General features: G+C 44.8%; 1 protein-coding gene across 24 annotated transcripts in view; it reads left to right on the top strand.

Moving 5' to 3' along the window:
* The window catches only part of ank3b (ankyrin 3b), a 754,625-nt gene that overhangs the window by 481,957 nt on the left and 254,344 nt on the right, over positions 1–18,324 (top strand). The gene's annotated exons all lie outside the window — the stretch shown is intronic.

Genomic DNA, 18,324 nt, shown 5'->3' with positions numbered 1-18,324 from the left:
TGGTGTGGTGGGGTCTGACTGGGGTGGACAAGATCAGAAGTCACATGACGCCAGCTTATAGTCCAACAGGTTTGTTTGAAATCACAAGCCTTCAGAGCCCTGCCCCTTCATCAGGTGAACTTCAGACTGCTGAAGTCATGAGAGGGGCTATATAAATGCAGGTCTTTGTTGTTTTCGAAGCTTCCATTTGAAAGACTGAGAGTAGAGAGTTCAGATCTGCATGTCTTAACAGCATTTTGTTTTGCGGGGTCAGGGTAAAATTTTGGGCTGGCGCAAATTTTCTTGGCTTGGCAACAGTGTCACATTCAGCCTGCTCTCGATACACATCTCACGAACAAGGAGTGAAACAGCGACTGTGGGTTCCCACTGCCCCAGCCAGGGAAAGGGTGCTGGCCAAAGACCAGGCCTGCACTCCCAGTTCTCTGAATTCCTCCTGTTCAGTACCTCAGGTCCCTACGCAAGGAGACTGTGGCCACTTGTGAATTGTTTCGACTGAATCTGTGCTTCAAAACAATTTTCTGCACTCGCTCCAGTGTGGTTTGTGAAGATAATTGACTCATTTCCGTTCGGTTTCTGGTCTGGAACCGGTTGAAACCTTTCAACTGGTGTTTATCTTCTCACACTCGACTCATAGAGTTGGCATTTAGACCAAGATGCCAATTACTGCAGATCACCAGTGGCTCTATTCCACTTCCTGTTGACAGCATTGCTGTACTCCTAATTCTGCAACTGTGGGATTAAAGCCAGCCTCATGTTTTCCTGCCTTACTCATGTCGAAATCAGTTTGGTGGATGGTGCTTACAGGCTGCAGGAAAGGACTCTGAAGAAGCCATTTTCAAGCATGATTTGGGTTTTAGGAATCAAAAGCACAATTTCTAAAGCTGTGGATGATACCAAATTGGGTCGAAGGGTGGGAATTGGAAGTGTGTGGTGCTGGAAAGGAGCAGCCCATCAGGCAGCATCCGAGGAGCCGAGAATCAAAGTTTCAGGCGTAAGCCCTTTATCAGGATTCTTGACCTGCTGTGCTTTTCCAGCACCACACTCTTTGACTCTGATCTCCAGCATCTGCAGTCCTCACTTTCTCCTAGCTGAGGGTTGGGAGGCGTACACGGGGGTCAATGTAGAGGAGAGCTGCAGCAAGTTATGGTAGGACATAAATAATTTTACAGGATGAAAAATCAGTTTTAATTATTTGTTTCTGTAATATTTGTCAGCATTCATGCCTCTCACTATCTTTGCATGGTGGCTCAGTGGTTAGCCTACTGTCTCAGCGCCACAAATCTGATTCAGTGCCACACTCAAATGACTGTCTGCATAGAGTTTGCACATTCTCCCCATGTTGCGTGGGTTTCCTCTGGGTGCTGTAGTTTCCTCCCACAGTCTAAAGATGTGCAGGTTAGATGGATTGGCCGTGAGAAATTCAGGGTTACAGGGATAGGGAAGGGGACTGGGTCTGGATGGGATGATCTTCGGAGGGCCAGTGTGGACTCAATGGGCTGAATAGCCTGCTTCCACATTGTAGGGATTCTATGATTCACATCGCTATGGGTCTGGAGTTACATACAGACTAAATCAGACAGATTTCCTTCCCTAAAGGGCAGTAGTGAACCACATTTTTTTAAAGAAGTGGTAACTTAAAACTAGAGTAGGTGAAGGCCTGGGGGTGCCATCGCTCGACTGTTAATTTAGAGACCCAGGTAGTATTCTGGGCACCAGGGTTCAAATCTTGCCGTAACAGATGGTGGAATTTGAATTCAATAACAGTCTGAAATTAAGGAATTAATGATTGCCATGAAACCATTGCCAATTGTCAGGAAAAACCCATCTGGTTCACTAATGTCCTTTAGAGAAGGAAATCTGCTATCCTTAGCTGGTCTGGCCCCACATGCGACTCCAGACCAACAGCAATGTGGCTGAATTTTAAAATGCCCTCTGGGCAATTAGGGATGGGCAGTAAATGCCATCCGAGCTCGCCATGCTCACATCCAAAACAAACAAACAAAAAATTCTTAGTGGTTACCTAGTCACAGTTAGGCTCACTTTTTATTCGAGATTTTGATTGGATTCAAATTTTATCATTTGTCACTGTGAGATTTGAACCCGTAACTCCAGGATTATTGGCCCAGTGACAACACCATTACTCTGCTTCCTTCCCTACAAATAACTGGCGAATGAGGTTCCATGGCAGGTGAATGGAAATGTTTGGTTGGAAGAATACTGAACTTATTTGGAAAATGAAAGCCTTGCCACACATTAGTAGGGTTTTGCTTAAAAAATAAAACAAGCCAGCTGTGTGGTGTTATTTCTAGAGGGCTAGATGTCCTGTGACAGGCTTTGGTTAGGACAAACTTGCTGCAGGGATGTGCAGGCTCGGTGGATTAGCCATGGGAAATGCATGGTTACAGGAATAGGGAGCGGTGTGGGTCTGGGTGGGATGTTCTTTGGAGGATTGGTGTAGACCTGATGGGCCGAATGGCCTGCTTCCTCATTGTAGGGATTCTGTGTGTGCACTGCTGATAAGAGCAACATTCGTTGCCCATGCTTGGAACTAAGTGGCTTGCCAGGCCATTTCACAGAGCACTTAAGAATCAACCGTATTGTTGTGGGTCAGGAGTCACATATAGGCCAGATCTCCTCAGTGAACTTTAATTTATAGCCTCCTGGTCTTCATCACTGAGAGTGGCATTATAATCTAGATTAAGAAATTGCAATTAAATTCCAGCAGATGGGATTTGAAATGACGTGCCTCTAGATTTTCAGTCCAGTGATATTACATGTGTCATCTTCCCTGTGTCCCATGCATGGAGTTCTCAGACACTTTTGTTCTTTGGAATCTCCATGAAACTGATCAAGGCTTCATTGTGTTGAGAAACCTTCCATTTCCAATTCCCAACAAAGTGGTTGTACATACACACCAGCAGATGCTGGGAAGCCTGAGATTAAAATTGGAAAATGCTGGAAGTATTGAGTAGGTCCCCAACATATGTGGGGAAAGAAACAGTTAGTCTCTCACTGACTTGACATTTATCCCACAGCTGTTTGTGGGATCTTCTTATGTACAAAATTGTTGCTGCATTTCCTGTTTTGTAATAATGACCCCCAGTTAAATGTGTTTCATCGGTTGTTTCGGCATTTGAGGGCTTTCTGGGGGGCATGGAAGCCACAATATAAATGCCAACACTTTTACTGTAACCATATTTTGAAATACCAAGGTGAGACTTTTCAGAATTTGAAATCACCCAAACACTTTTTGTTTCAGGGACCAGAATGAATTTTCAGACAGGTGCTAATTTCCTTGGAATTCCGAAGATGTAATGTTAATCCAGCTCTCAATATAATCATTGCATAAAAGCAGTGAAAGGGTTTTCCTGGGAATATATATTATGGTCCAAGGTAGGTAGGGGTACTGCAGTAAGTGCAAAGAAGATTTACCAGAATCATGCTGGGAATGTGTGGGTATATATTTCAGGAAAGCATGGACAGGTTACATCTCTTCAACAAGGAAGGCTGAAGGGCTGATCTAATAGATGTGTTTAAAATGATTTGAAAGTGTGAAAACACACAGAGGATGTTTCTCCTTGTGGGGTAGAACATAACTAGAGTCCACCAATATTCAACAGTTGCAAAGAATTCCAAATTCAGAAGACTCTTCCTTCCTTGAAGATTAAGAATGTGAATTACAAAGAAGAGTCTTTGGACTCGAAATATCAACTTTCTCTCCCAGACCTGCTGAGATTCTGTTTTAATTCAGACTCCAGCAACCACAGTATCTTGTTCTGTTTGTAAGATTTTGGAACATGTCATCACAATGTTTGAAACAGAATAGATAAAGACAAGGACACCAGGGAGAAGAGGTGGAGGATTATTGACGGCATATTTAGGTGAAGAATAATGAAAAGAGGCGCAAGTGGTTTATAATCTAGATTGAGCATGGATCGATTGGGTCAAATGTTCTGTTTTGTGCTGTACATCAAGGCATGAGTTGAGGGGGGGTTTGCTGGAATACCCTCCACTTGCCTGGATGGGTGCAGCTCCAACAACACCCAAGAATCTTGGCACCATCCAGGATTAAGCAGCCAGCTTGATTGATACCATTTCCACAAAGATCCATTCCCTCCACCACCGATGCTCAGTAGCAGCAGTGTGTACCTCGTACAAGTTGCACTGCAGAAATTCACCAAAGGCTTTTAGACAACACCTTCCAAATCCATGATGACTACCACCTAGAAGGACAAGGGTGGCAGATACATAGAGTCATCAAGTCATAGAGCACGGTCCAACTTGTCCATGCCGACCAGATATCCCAACCCAATCTAGTCTCACCTGCCAGCACCCGGCCCATATCCCTCTAAATCCTTCCTATTCATATACCCATCCAGATGCCTTTTAAATGCTGTAATTGTACTAGCCTCCACCACTTCCTCTGCAGCTCATTCCATGTACGTACACAAAACGTTGCCCCTTAGGTCTCTTTTATATCTTTCCCTTCTCACCCTAAACCTATGCCCTCTAGTTCTGGACTCTCCCACCCCAGGGAAAAGACTTTGTCCATTTATTTTATCCATGACCCTCATGGTTTTATAAACCTCTATAAGGTCACCCCTCAGCCTCTGACACTCCAGGGAAAATAGCCCCAGCCTGTTCAGCCTCTCCCTATAGCTCAAATCCTCCAACCCTGGCAACATCCTGTAAATCTTTTCTGAACCCTTTCAAGTTTCACAACATCCTTCTTATACATGCAGAAACTCCACCTATAATTTCCCCTCCGAGCCAATCACCATCCTGACTTGGAAATGTGTCCTTCAGTCTTTGGGTCAAAATCCTGGAATTTTCTTCCCTCCCTAATAGAATTGTGGGTCAACCTACAGCACACCACCAAAACCTTATGTAGCCCTCTATAGTGCTGATATGGACAAACGGTAAACTGGAGAACATACAGCAGGACGGTATGGCTGATGAAAACCAGATAATGGAGATCCCCTGTTTCCCCACATTAACCTCACTGTGGCTGATCCCCACCCTGTAATCTTATGTTTTGCCCAAGTGAGTTGTGACAGCATTTTGATTTGAAGGGTTTAAAATTGAATAGTCCCAGCAATTAGTGGTGTAACACTTGACCTGTTCTGAGGGTTCAGACTTAAATAGAATTAATAAAGACAGGCAACAGTACAGGATTATACATTTTTGAGCTAATTTTATGAACTATGTTTCATAATCACATGGATGTGAATCACCCGCTGACAGCTGATGGCCAGGTGAATAACATCATGTGAGACTCGAAACAAAGTCAAAACCGTCAAACTGATTACTTTCAATGCAGTTGTGCCCTTCCTTGACAAATAGCCCACAGAAACTGGATCTTCCCAATCCAATTTGTGTTCATTTTAGCTTTCAAACTGCACGACAACTGGCCTGTTTCATCCAGTTTCCTGTCTTGGTTAAAACGACGAGATTAAAGTTTCGCACTTCCTGGTGTCTGACGAGGCCTGAAATGGTCACACAGGCCCCAAACTCACTTCCCGAACTCTTCATTTGTTACTTGAGCAGACGGTAAAGTTAGTGTCTCTGTCACCCAGCGGCCTTTTTTTGTCTTAGACTGGGCCAGGAGACTTCAAACATTACTACACGTTCCCACTCCAATATCCTCATGCCTGTTGACACCTGGATGCAAATTAGACCTTGCAGGAGAAAAGCACGTAACCTTTAGCTTGTGAGCTTATGTCCAGCTGCACAGCAAGAGACAAAGAAAAGATTTGCCTTTGTTATACCCCCTTGTACATATGTTCAAAACCTATAGTGATTGGCTACTCGCAATATAGTTAACTCTGGGAGTGGTTAAAGGTGCTGTTACCCCTCAAGGATACAGTCTGTATGAACAGATTTGAAATGTCCTATTTGACTGTTGAAACTTTCACCCCCCCCCCATCACCACCCCTCCTTCACATATTGATAAGCATCACACAGGCTGATCCTTACACTGTTTCAAGTCCTCGCTCCCTGATAACAATGGAATCAAAAGTTTCAACATTTCCTTCATGATATTCTTCTTGCTAGTGTCATAATAGCTGTAAGATGTTGGGTATCATCCTCAGGCTTCCAGACCCATTATCATTACGGACTTCTTGACCATGTTATTGCGCTTATACTGTCTTAAGGCATTTCATTTCTTGCACAGCTGAATTGACCATTCCTCATACAAAGTTAAAGCCAGCAGATTCAAGAGTAACTAATCAGAACGTATTTCATTTTGGTAATACAACTAAGGACAGGACTTACATAATTAATAGTAGGCCCTGGATTGTATTGTAGAACAGAGAGAGCTAGGGGTTCAGCTACATAATTCTTTGAAATTTGCATCACAGGTAGACAGGGTGGTTAAGAACGCATTTAGCATCCTTGCCTTCATTGCTCAGACCTTTGAGTGGAGGAGTTGGGACGTTAAGTTGAAGTTATAACAGGATGTTAGTGAGGCCTCTTCTGGAGTAGTGTGTGCAGTTCTGGTCATCCTGTTATTGAAAGGATACTGTTAAACTGGAGAGGGTTCAGAAAAGATTTGCCAGTGTGTTGCCGGGAATGGAGAGTTTGAGTTATAAAAATAGACTGGAAAGGCTGGGGACTTTGTTCAGTGGAGCTTAGGAGGTTGAGGACTGACCTTTTGGAGGTTTATAAAATCACGAGAGGCACAGATAATGTGAATGACAGGGGTCCTTTACCTATGGTGGGCAAGTTCAAAACTAGGGAGCTTATTTTTCAGGTAAGAGGATTAAGATTTGAAAAGGACATGAGGGGCAACGTTTTACACAGAGAGTGGTTCATGTGTGGAATGAACTGCCAGAGGAAGGGGTTGGATGCAGGTACAGTTACAATGTTTAAAGAATTTGGATAAATTCACAAATAGGAAATGTTTGGAGAGATATGGGCCAAACACAGGCAGGTGGGACTAGTTTAGTTTGGGAACATGGTCAGGAACATGGTTGGCATGGACTGGTTGGACCAAAGGGTCTGTTTCTGTGCTCAATGACTCTCTAACTGTTCGTAGCTGTTCACACAGGGTGTTGTACTGGGAGCACCCAAAAGGCAATGTGTGTTCGTAAATTATTGAATCTTTGAAGACTTGCTATCAATAGGTTTGGAACAGTGTGAGGAAAATGGAACTGCGTTGCTCATCAGCCATGATAAATTGACAAGAGTTAGCAATGGTGAGATGCTGAATGGCCTTTGCTCTTTCTAATGTCTCTAAGAGACAACCTGCATGTGGCTGTTGAGAAGTGGGTGGTCCACTTGTACTAGACAATGTTTACCTTTCTGGATGGAGAAAAGCATATTATGTGACATGTTCCACACAGCACTCTTCCCAAAGGCTGGCACCCAGTCAAATTCAAATGAGCCAATTGTGTAGTTCTCACCCTCTAATCGACTGAATGTTATTTCTGTAAAATTAACCATTGCATCGAAAGGCAAACCTGCTGAAGTGAAGACCATGCATTTTTCAATCACTTAGCTTGACGATGCCTGGGGGTGGAAACAGAAGTGTTTGTGCTTCGATCAGACTGCATGGAATATAATTAGCAGCACTCTTTTCAATTATCTGAAAAGGTTTCGCCCTGCATAAGGCTGTTGACTCATTATCTGAGAGCTCACCTTAATAATTACAGTCATTATGGTGATTGAAATAACAATGCAAGAAACATCAAAGACGGCTGTCAGTTTCACTCCATAAAAGGAAGTAAAAAATATGAGCAATTGATTTATTTTGTGGGGGCATTCAAGTGATGGAAGTCAGCACTGGGGAAAGAGGTGATATCCTGTCTCACTCAGTTTCTCTATTGTCAAGAACTCCCCACATCTGTTTTTGCAGCCGTTTGATGCAGAGTATAGCTATATCAACTCTGCCCCAACAACATGTCACAGAGTCATGATCAGGAAGGCACCATCGCTGCACTAATGTGACATCTAACTGTGATTCACCAATGCTCCTGATTGGCTCAAAAATCACAACAACAGCATATTTAACTGCTGCCTTTTTTAAAAGATGAAACCAAAGGCTCTGTTTCCATGCTGTAAGACAATCAACCTTTCCATGCTGTATGACTCTATAAATGGCCCAAGACCATTCACAGGATGACAATCGGACACGATTTGGCACTGAGGCAGACAGAGAGATTAGGGCAGGCGAATCAAAGATCGAGGTTTTAGGGATGTTCTTGGACCAGGAGAGAGGGGTAAAAGTGACAGCATGGTTTAGGAAATTAACTCTGGAGCTGGGAATAAGTATAAGTGGAAACCAGCTTCAGTGAGGAAATTGGGGAGGTTGCAGATCAGGTGCACTGCACCCAATCATTCAAAGCACCCCCCCCTCTTGTCTAGCTCTCTTAGCTGGAGGGCCAGCCTGGAAAATTCACCGTGAGGTGCCTGCACTTCTCTGAAGCAAATCTGAAAAATCAACCTTTCAAACATTCTGCGGAGATTGGAGACTCCAAGCTCCAAACCTTATTGAGGGACATTTACCGATAAGGACAAATGTTCTGAGGAAACATTTGGAACCAAGTTGTGAGGATATTGCCAAAAGGCTTGAGTTATAAAGAAAGGCTAGATAGGTCAAGACCTTTTTCACTGGAGCGTAGGAGGTTGAGAGATGATCTGATCGAAGTTTATAAAATAAATGAGGTGTACAGGTAGGGTTTAAGGTAAAATGGATTTCAAGACGAGGGGACACATTTTTAAGATGAGAGGAGAGAAAATGTTTTAAAAATATACATTTGGATAAGTACATAAATAGGAAAGGTTTGAAGGGATACGGGCCTGGAGCAGACAGGTGGGACTAGTTTAGTTTGGGATTATATTAGGCATGGACTGGTTGGACCAAAGCATCTGTTTCCGTACTGTATGATTCTATGACTATGATTCTGTGACCTGTTGGCTTTTTCTATCTTCAACATATCTTGGTGATTGGTCCTGGTTTGAGGGTTAAACCACCACCCACGCCCTCCACCTCCTCCATGACACCACCCACACCCTCCACCTCCTCCATGACACCACCCACGCCCTCCACCTCCTCCATGATTTTCGCTTCCCCGGTCCCCAACGCCTTATCTTCACCATGGACATCCAGTCCTTGTACACCTCCATCCCCCATCATGAAGGACTCAAAGCCCTCCGCTTCTTCCTTTCCCGCCGTACCAACCAGTACCCTTCCACTGACACCCTCCTTCGACTGACTGAACTGGTCCTCACCCTGAACAACTTCTCTTTCCAATCGTCCCACTTCCTCCAAACCAAAGGAGTAGCCATGGGCACCCGCATGGGCCCCAGCTATGCCTGCCTCTTCGTAGGATATGTGGAACAGTCCATTTTCCGCAGCTACACTGGCACCACCCCCCACCTTTTCCTCTGCTACATCGATGACTGTATCAGCGCTGCCTCGTGCTCCCACAAGGAGGTTGAACAGTTCATCCACTTCACCAACACCTTCCACCCCGACCTCAAATTTACCTGGACCATTCTCAGACTCCTCCCTCCCCTTCCTAGACCTCTCCATTTCTATCTCGGGCGACCAAATCAACACGGACATTTACTATAAACCGACCGACTCCCACAGCTACCTAGACTACACCTCCTCCCACCCTGCCCCCTATAAAAACGCAATCCCATACTCCCAATTCCTTCGTCTCCGCCACATCTGCTCCCAGGAGGACCAGTTCCAATACCGTACAACCCTCCTTCAAGGACTGCAATTTCCCCCCAGATGTGATCGACAATGCTCTCCACCGCATCTCCTCCACTTCCCGCTCCTCCTCCCTTGAGCCCCACCCCTCCAATCGCCACCAGGACAGAACCCCACTGGTCCTCACCTACCACCCCACCAACCTCCATATACATCGTATCATCCGTCGTCATTTCCGCCACCTCCAAATGGACCCCACCACCAGGGATATATTTCCCTCCCCTCCCCTATCAGCGGTCCGAAAAGACCACTCCCTCCATGACTCCCTTGTCAGGTCCACACACCCCACCAATCCAACCTCCACTCCCAGCACCTTCCCCTGAAACCGCAAGAAATGCAAAACTTGCGCCCACACCTCCCCCCTTACTTCCCTCCAAGGCCCCAAGGGATCCTTCCATATCCGCCACAAATTCAGCTGCACCTCCACATACATCATTTACTGCATCCGCTGCACCCCATGTGGCCTCCTCTATATTGGGGAGACAGGCTGCCTACTTGCAGAACGTTTCAGAGAACACCTCTGGGACACCCGGACCAACCAACCCAACCATCCCGTGGCTCAACATTTCAACTCCCCCTCCCACTCCACCAAGGACATGCAGGTCCTTGGACTCCTCCATCGCCAGACCATAGCAACACGACGGCTGGAGGAAGAGCGCCTCATCTTCTGCCTAGGAACCCTCCAACCACAAGGGATGAACTCAGATTTCTCCAGTTTCCTCATTTCCCCTCCCCCCACCTTGTCTCAGTCCCAACCCTCGAACTCAGCACTTCTTTCCTAACCTGCAATCTTCTTCCTGACCTCTCCGCCCCCACCCCCACTCCGGCCTATCACCCTCACCTTGACCTCCTTCCACCCATCGCATTTCCAACGCCCCTCCCCCAAGTCCCTCCTCCCTACCTTTTATCTTAGCTTGCTGGACACACTTTCCTCATTCCTGAAGAAGGGCTTATGCCCGAAACGTCGATTCTCCTGTTCCTTGGATGCTGCGCTTTTCCAGCAACACATTTTCAGCTCTGGCTTGAGGGTTACATCTTTTACAATATGTCTCCAGTTATCCCCTGGAATCAGGAGAAATTAATATTAATTTCCTTAAAATAATCAGAGCAGACTACAGTTTTCCAAATAGCTGAATACAGTAAAAACCGAAAGAACTGTGATGCTGGAAGGCGTTCTGCTGTGTTTAGATACAAATGATTGAGAAGCATGAGATTTTTGGTGCATTAGCTATGTATGGTAAAACATACATGGGTTTGTTGGAACGTAAGCAGCTTTCATTTTTCGACACTGTTCTGGTTGCCATGTGATACGTGTGCCCAGCAACCAATATTATCCTCATCTTCAGAGCAGAGTCATATATGGCCCAGAGCCAGGCCTCCACTGGTGCTGACCAGGCAAATATATTCTAATCATTGATACTTTCAATCTTTTCTCTTGCCAGTGGATTTCACTGGAATGGAATAACAAATCAATATTGTCCTCTCTATATTGTAGATCTGGAAGGTTGACCCCAGTCAGCAAAGAGGTCCTTCTGCAGCTGTACAGGGCCCTGGTGAGGCCGCACCTGGAATATTGTGCGCAGTTTTGGTCTCCAAATTTGAGGAAAGTCATTCTGACTATTGAGGGAGTGTCGCGTAGGTTCACGAGGTCAATTCCCAGAATGGCAGGGCTGTCTTACGCTGAGCGATTGGAGCAACTGGGCTTGTATACGCTTGAGTTTAGAAGGCTGAGAGGGGATCTGATTGAGACGTATAAGATTATTAAAGGATTGGACACTCTGGAGGCAGGAAGCATGTTTCCGCTGATGGGTGAGTCCCGAACCAGAGGACACAGTTTAAAAATAAGGGGTAGGCCACTTAGAACAGAGTTGAGGAGAAACGTCTTCACTCAGAGAGTGGTGGGTGTATGGAATGCTCTGCCCCAGAAGGCTGTGGAGGCCAAGTCGCTGGATACCTTCAAGAAAGAGTTGGATAGAGCTCTTAAGGATAGTGGAATCAAGGGTTATGGGGATACGGCAGGAACAGGATACTGATTGAGGATGATCAGCCATGATCATAATGAATGGTGGTGCTGGCTCTCTTGTATTTTTATACTTGAGTACAAATAATTCCGGTTTAACGCGTGCTTCATCAATGTGAATTGGCTATAAAGTGGATAGTGGGTGCTGTTTGGCTAGTGCAAGCTTTCAACTGCACAGGTATAATGGTTTTCTATAACGCGAGATTGCATAGGAATGCAACCATTGCATTATACCAGAAATACCTGTACACGTAACAATAAAACCTAATGCCAATTCTAAGTTGCACCTGAGGTACGACATTCAGTTCTGAGACACACCCCTCAGGATGGGTATATTGCTACTGACGCTGATGCAGCAGCCTTCTACTGGAATGCTATCTGAGCTAAAAGATTTAAATTATCGGGACAAGTTGCTAAGACTAGACTTGAAGTTAAGGTTAGAGTGGTGCTGGAAAAGCACAGCAGGTCAGCCAGCATCCGAGGAGCAGGACAATCGACATTTTGGGCAAAAGCTCTTCATCAAGAATGCTCATTCCTGCTGAAGGAGTTTTGCCGGAAACGTTGATATTCCTGCTCCTCGGATGCTGCCTGACCTGCTGTGCTGTTCCAGCACCGCTCTCACCTTGACTCTAATCTCCAGCATCTGCAGTACCCACTTTCACCTTGACTTGAAGTTCCCTGGATAATAGGAGATGATGGGGTGGTCTAATTAAGAAGTTTTGGATAGGTGCAGAGAAACAGTTTCCTTTGGTCACTACATATGACTCCAGGTTGGGATACAGACAGACTCTAACCTCACACCTTTAATGCATTGCCTGAGCTAGTAGTCACTTTTTAAAAATAAAACCTTGAGTTACCTCGGGAATGTGACTTGAAAGAAGTTCTGGGATTTACATATTAATGAATCGAAACCTGCATCCCCATTCCAAGTGATTGAAGATTTAACAGCAATCTAGGTTTGTTCAATGCATTACACCAGTTGTATGACACTTTGGTATCTTACTGTAAATTTTGTGTCCCATGATCCTGCCCCACTACCTACCTGACATAGGAGCAGCGCTCCGAAAGCTTGTACTTCCAAATAAACCTGTTGGACTATAACCTGGTGTTGTGTAATTTTTAACTGCACAGGACAACTGATAATTTCAGAAGTAATATTGCTCGATATTGTTAGGTTATTAAGTGACATGGATGTAAGGTGGCTAAATAGAGATCATCCTTGATTAATTTAATGGCAAGAAAAGCTCAAAGAACTAAATGGCATCCCCATTTTCCTAAGCTCCTTCAAATGACAAATTTTCTCCTACACTTGCTGTTACAAAATTTATAAAGGGAGCAAATCACACAGCGTCGAGAGAGACGCTTCATATGATGCATGGCGCGCAACTGTTGCAAAGCTACAGTGACACTGCTGTCATGTGATGTAAATAATTGTGCTATAAATAAATGAGAATCTTTCCAATGAAGCTGGTAAATTTCATTTTGTGTGTTTTGCAACATGTAATATCTCCTGTCAAAATGCAGTCACACAACAAAAGTGTTGTGTGATAATCTTTAATCACTTGCTGGCTAGTTATTTTGGCTCTATGTCTGATGTGGACATACAGCCATGTAAAATGGGCAAGTGATCTGACGTATTGTTGGACTAGCTTCAACAGAGTGCTGGATGTGTGTGAATTGGCCCGATCTCAAAATTACCACAGTGTTCTCTATGTCAAAGTGTCACCATGTTTACACAGCAGCAGGGAGCTGGGTTCGATTCCACCCCTTGGGCGACTGTCTGTGTGGAGTTTGCATGTTCTCCCTGTGGCTGTGTGGGTTTGCTCAGGTTTCCTTCTACAATCCAAAGATATGCAGGATTGGCCACACTAAATTAGATTAGATTACTTACAGTGTGGAAACAGGCCCTTCAGCCCAACAAGTCCACAACCCACCCCGACCCATTCCCCTACATTTACCCCTTCGCCTAACACAGGCAATTTAGCTTAGCCAATTCACCTAACTTGCACATTTTTGGACTGTGGGAGGAAACTGGAGCACTCGGAGGAAACCCACGCAGACACAGGGAGAATGTGCAAACTCCACACAGTCAGTCGCCTGAGGCGGGAATTGAACCCGGGTCTCTGGCACTGTGAAGCAGCAATCTAGGTTTGTGCAGGCTCAGTGGGTTAGCCATGCGAAATATAGGGTAGTGGGGTGGATCTGGGTGGGATACTCTTTGGAGTGTCGATGTGGACTCGATGGGCCAAATGGCCTGCTTCCACACTGTAGGGATTCTCAGATTTAGCCTTTTTTGCTTTTCAAAGAAAGAAACGTTCGAGTGAATACTGTCAGCCTCAAACATTGTAAATTCTTGATCCAACTAGATGCCAGTTTGACTGCTTGGATCTCAAACTGCAATCTCATATTGCATGCATTACTCAGACTGTAGGAGTGTAAATCTGAAGGAGGGCTATGCTGCTGGAGGTGACATAGGCCAAAGCTGTGTCTGTCCTTTTATTGCGAACATGACATTATTACAAATAACAATAGGGGAGCTCTCCCTGGAGATGTTCGAGCAACCAGCATGCTTTTAGAGAAATGACAACAACGTGAATTTACATAACACCTTTACCACACTGAAGCGTCTCGAGGTGTATCATAAGAGTGTTGTCTAATGCTATTTGACATCAAGCTGCCTAAGGATAAAATGGGGCAGGTTGTGAAGCTTTGTCAAGGAGGGAGGTTTTGTGTAGTGTCCTATAGCCAGAGGATTCCAGGGAGGAATTACACACCTTAAAGTGTAGGCAACCAATGGCAAGGCTATCAACAATGGAACAATGAAAATCAGAGGCCAACGTTTGGGCGAATGCAGACGTATTTTCGAGTATTAAGGCCGGAGGAGATTCTAGAGATAGGGAGAGCCAAGGCCATAGTTGGGGCATTGGTAGACATTGTAGTTCATTGGGCACAGGGGAGATGGGTGAACAGGATTTAGTGCGAGTTAGGATACTGGCAGCAGAGTCTTGGGTGCCCTCAATTCTATGAAAGGTGGAGCGTAGGAGGCTAAATGAAGAGAATGCAGTGGGTGAGTCCATCGAGATCCGAAATGTTCCGATGCAGCACATGAACTGAGACGGGGCAGATATAGGCGACCATGTGGAATCAGACTGTCATCGAGATGGAGAGGTTATGGGGTCAACTGCTTAGTTTAAAATAAAGTAGACCATCAAAAGGTGGCAATGGTGTGACTCCGCCCTTTGTGGAGAGAGGGAGGGCTGGTATTGGCAGCTCGGGAACAATGTTGGTGGTGGGACTGAGTGAAGGGACATCACCCTTCCCAACATTCAATTGAAGGAAATGTCTGTTCATCAACTCCGGGTTGTTGGACAACCAGGGACAGAGGCAGCTGAGAGGTCAGCAGAGAAAGTGGTGAGATAAAACTAGACATCCTCAAAGCTCATTTGGAAACTGACTTTTTGATGCTGCTGAGGGGCACTGTGTAGATGCGTTGCTGTTGGTGGGACTTTACTGTGACTACCATTGTCTCTGGATTAAAACAGCAGTGTTAATTCAGAAGTACCTCATTGTAAAGCATTTTGAGACATCCTAAAGACTTGAAAAGTCCTTTCTCACATTAACACTGAAAGCTTGATTTGTGCTGATGATTGGGAGTGAGCAGAGGCTTGGGGAGAGGATATGGGGCATATAAACATCCCAACTAATAAAAGTAAAAGCGTTCAAGTAGGTAAGTTCAGAGTTAATTTGATGAAGTTAATTGATGTGTAGTTTTAATAGATAAAGGAGATATTTCAACTCCTACACTCAACATGGGTACTGGTTGTTGAATCATGTATTTGAACTTCATAATGACATCCTGGAGTTGTCCCATTGGGAGCTATGAAGGGCTCTTCGTTGTGCCCGGTGAAAGCCTTCATTATTTAATCCTGATGTAATTTGAGTTATAGAGTCATACAGCATGAAAGCAGACCCTTCGGCCCAACTAGTCCACGCCAACCATGTTCCTAAACTAAACTAGTCCCATTTGCCCTCATTTGGCCCCAACTCCTCCAAACCTTTCCTATTTATGTATTTGTCCAAATGTCTCTTAAACATTGTAACTGTACCTGCATCCACCACTTCGACTGGCTGTTCATTCCACACATGAACCACTCTCTGTACAAAAACGTTGCCCCTCATGTCCTGTTTAAATTTTTTCTCCTCTCATCTTAAAACTATGCCTTAAAACTTTGCTTTTCTCTCTGCAGGAGTTTCCAATGTGGCTCTCCTGGTGCTGTTTTTTTTAACCTGTTCTCCAGCCCTAGTTATTCTTTCTCTTTTGCTTTATACATTCTTTGTCTTGAGCTATTTTCATTTCTGTCAGTAACCATAGGATCATGAGACATAGGCACAGGAGCAGGCCATTCAGCCCCTTGAGCCTGGTCTGCCATTTGACAGGATCGTGGCTGATCCAGTATTCCTCACATTCACTTTCTTGCCCTTTCTCCATACCTCCCGACGCCCCAACTGATCAAGAATGTATCCGTCTCAGCTTTAAATATACACAGGGACTCTGGCATGCAGCTCTCTGTTGCAAGGATTCCAAAGACTCTGAATCCTCAGAGAAGAAATTCCTTCTCATCTCAGTCTTAAATTGGTACCCCTTTAATCTGAGACTATACCCACTGGTTCTAGATTCTTCCATGAGTGGAAACATCCTTTCAGGATTTACTAAATCCCTTAAAAATCCAACAGGTTTCAATGAGATCACCCTTCATTCTTCAAAATTCCAGTGAGTAACATCCCAACCTGTTTAGCCTTTGCTCATAAGACAATCCCTCCAAATTGGGGTTCATCCCAGTGAATCCTCTCTGAACCGCCTCCACCAAAACTGCTCTCAGTACCCCAGATTTAGTCCCACAGCTCCTTGTACATTTACAGTAAGACTTCCCTACTCTTATGCTCCACTCTTTTGAAATAAGGGTCAACATTCCATTAGCGCTCCTGATTACCTGCTGTCCCTGTGTGCTATCTTTCTGTGTTTCTTGCACAAGTAACCCCTGATGCCCTTTGTGTTGCAGTTTCTGCAGTTTTTCTCCATTTAAATAACACACTGTTCTTTTGTGCCCCTTCCAAACTGAACAACTTCACATTTTCCAACATTTATCTTCCATTTGCTAATTTTTGGCACATTTACTTAACCAATCAACCTCCCTGTAAACTGGTTGTATCTGTCTCACAATCTGTCTATCCGTCGACTTTTGTGACATCAACAAATGTGGCTACAATGCGTTCACTTCCTTCATCCAAGTCATTAATATATATTGTAAACAGTTGCAGTGCCACCACTGATCTCTGTAGAAGCCACCGGATAGAGGTCGCCAACCTGAAGCCCTTATCCCTGCTCACTCTTTCCTACCCATGAGCCAATTCTCTATTCATGCTAATATACTACCGCCAACACCATTGGCTCTTACTTTGTGACCTAACCATTTGTGAGGTACCTTGTTGAATGCCTTCTGGAACTCCAAACGTCTATTGGTTCACTTCGCTTCCAGTTGGAACTCCTTCAAAAAATTTGAATAAATTAGTCAGACACGATTTCTCTTTCATGAATTCATGCTGATCCGATTGTGATTTTCCAAATGTGCTGCTATTACTTCCTTAATAATTGATTCCAATATTTTCCCAACAACAGACGTTAGGCTAATCGGCCTGTAGTTACCTGCTTCCCTCCCTCCCCTTTTGAAGAGGGGCATCTCATTAGCAGTTTTCCAATCGTCCGGTAGTTATACAGAATCCAAAGATTTTTAGAAAATTGCTTCCAACCTATCTGCTATATCTGTAGCTTCTTCTTTTAGGATTCTAGGATGTAGGCCAGCAGGGCCAGGGGACTTACCAGCCTAACATCTCACTAGTTTGCCTAATGCTACCTCTTTTGTGATGGTGATGGTGCTTAATTCCTCCCTCGTAGTCCTTCCAACCATTTCCAACTGTCCATCAATCTCGAAGCTCATTCTTACTCTATATGTGCTTTATATGTACACACAGTCCCAGGTATCCTGGTCCACACAGCTCTGTTCTCTACCAGTTCTGATGTAAGACTATGCCTAAAAATGTCCACAGTTTTGGGCTGCACAGTGACTCAGTGGTTCGCACTGCTGCCTCACAGCGCCAGGCACCTGGTTTGATTCCAGCATCGTGTGATTGTCCATGTAGAATTTGTACATTTCCCCCATGTCTGCATGGTTTCCCCGGGTGCTCTGGTTTCTTCCCAGTCCAAAGGTGCACAGATTAGGTGGATTGGCCATCTTAAATTGCCCATAGTTTCCAGGGATGTGCAGGTTAGGTGGATTGGCCATGTTAAATTGCTGTCTTGATTAGAGTGGTGCTGGAAAAGCACAGCAGGTCAGGCAGCATCCTAGGAGTAGGAAAATCAACATTTCGGGCAAAAGCCCTTCAGTCCTAATGAAGGGCTTTTGCCCGAAATGTCGATTCTCCTACTCCTCGGATGCTGCCTGACTTGCTGTGCTTTTTCAGCTCCACTCTAATCTAGACTCTGATTTCCAGCATCTGCAGTCTTCCCTTTTGCCATGTTCAA

The sequence above is a fragment of the Chiloscyllium plagiosum genome, unplaced genomic scaffold, assembly GCF_037043375.1.
Source record: "Chiloscyllium plagiosum isolate Xiang-an unplaced genomic scaffold, Cpla_swu_hap1 HiC_scaffold_22, whole genome shotgun sequence".
NCBI lineage: Eukaryota > Metazoa > Chordata > Chondrichthyes > Orectolobiformes > Hemiscylliidae > Chiloscyllium > Chiloscyllium plagiosum.
The sequence above is the reverse complement of the archived record's forward strand: the minus strand, read 5'-3'. Positions and strand labels throughout refer to the sequence as shown.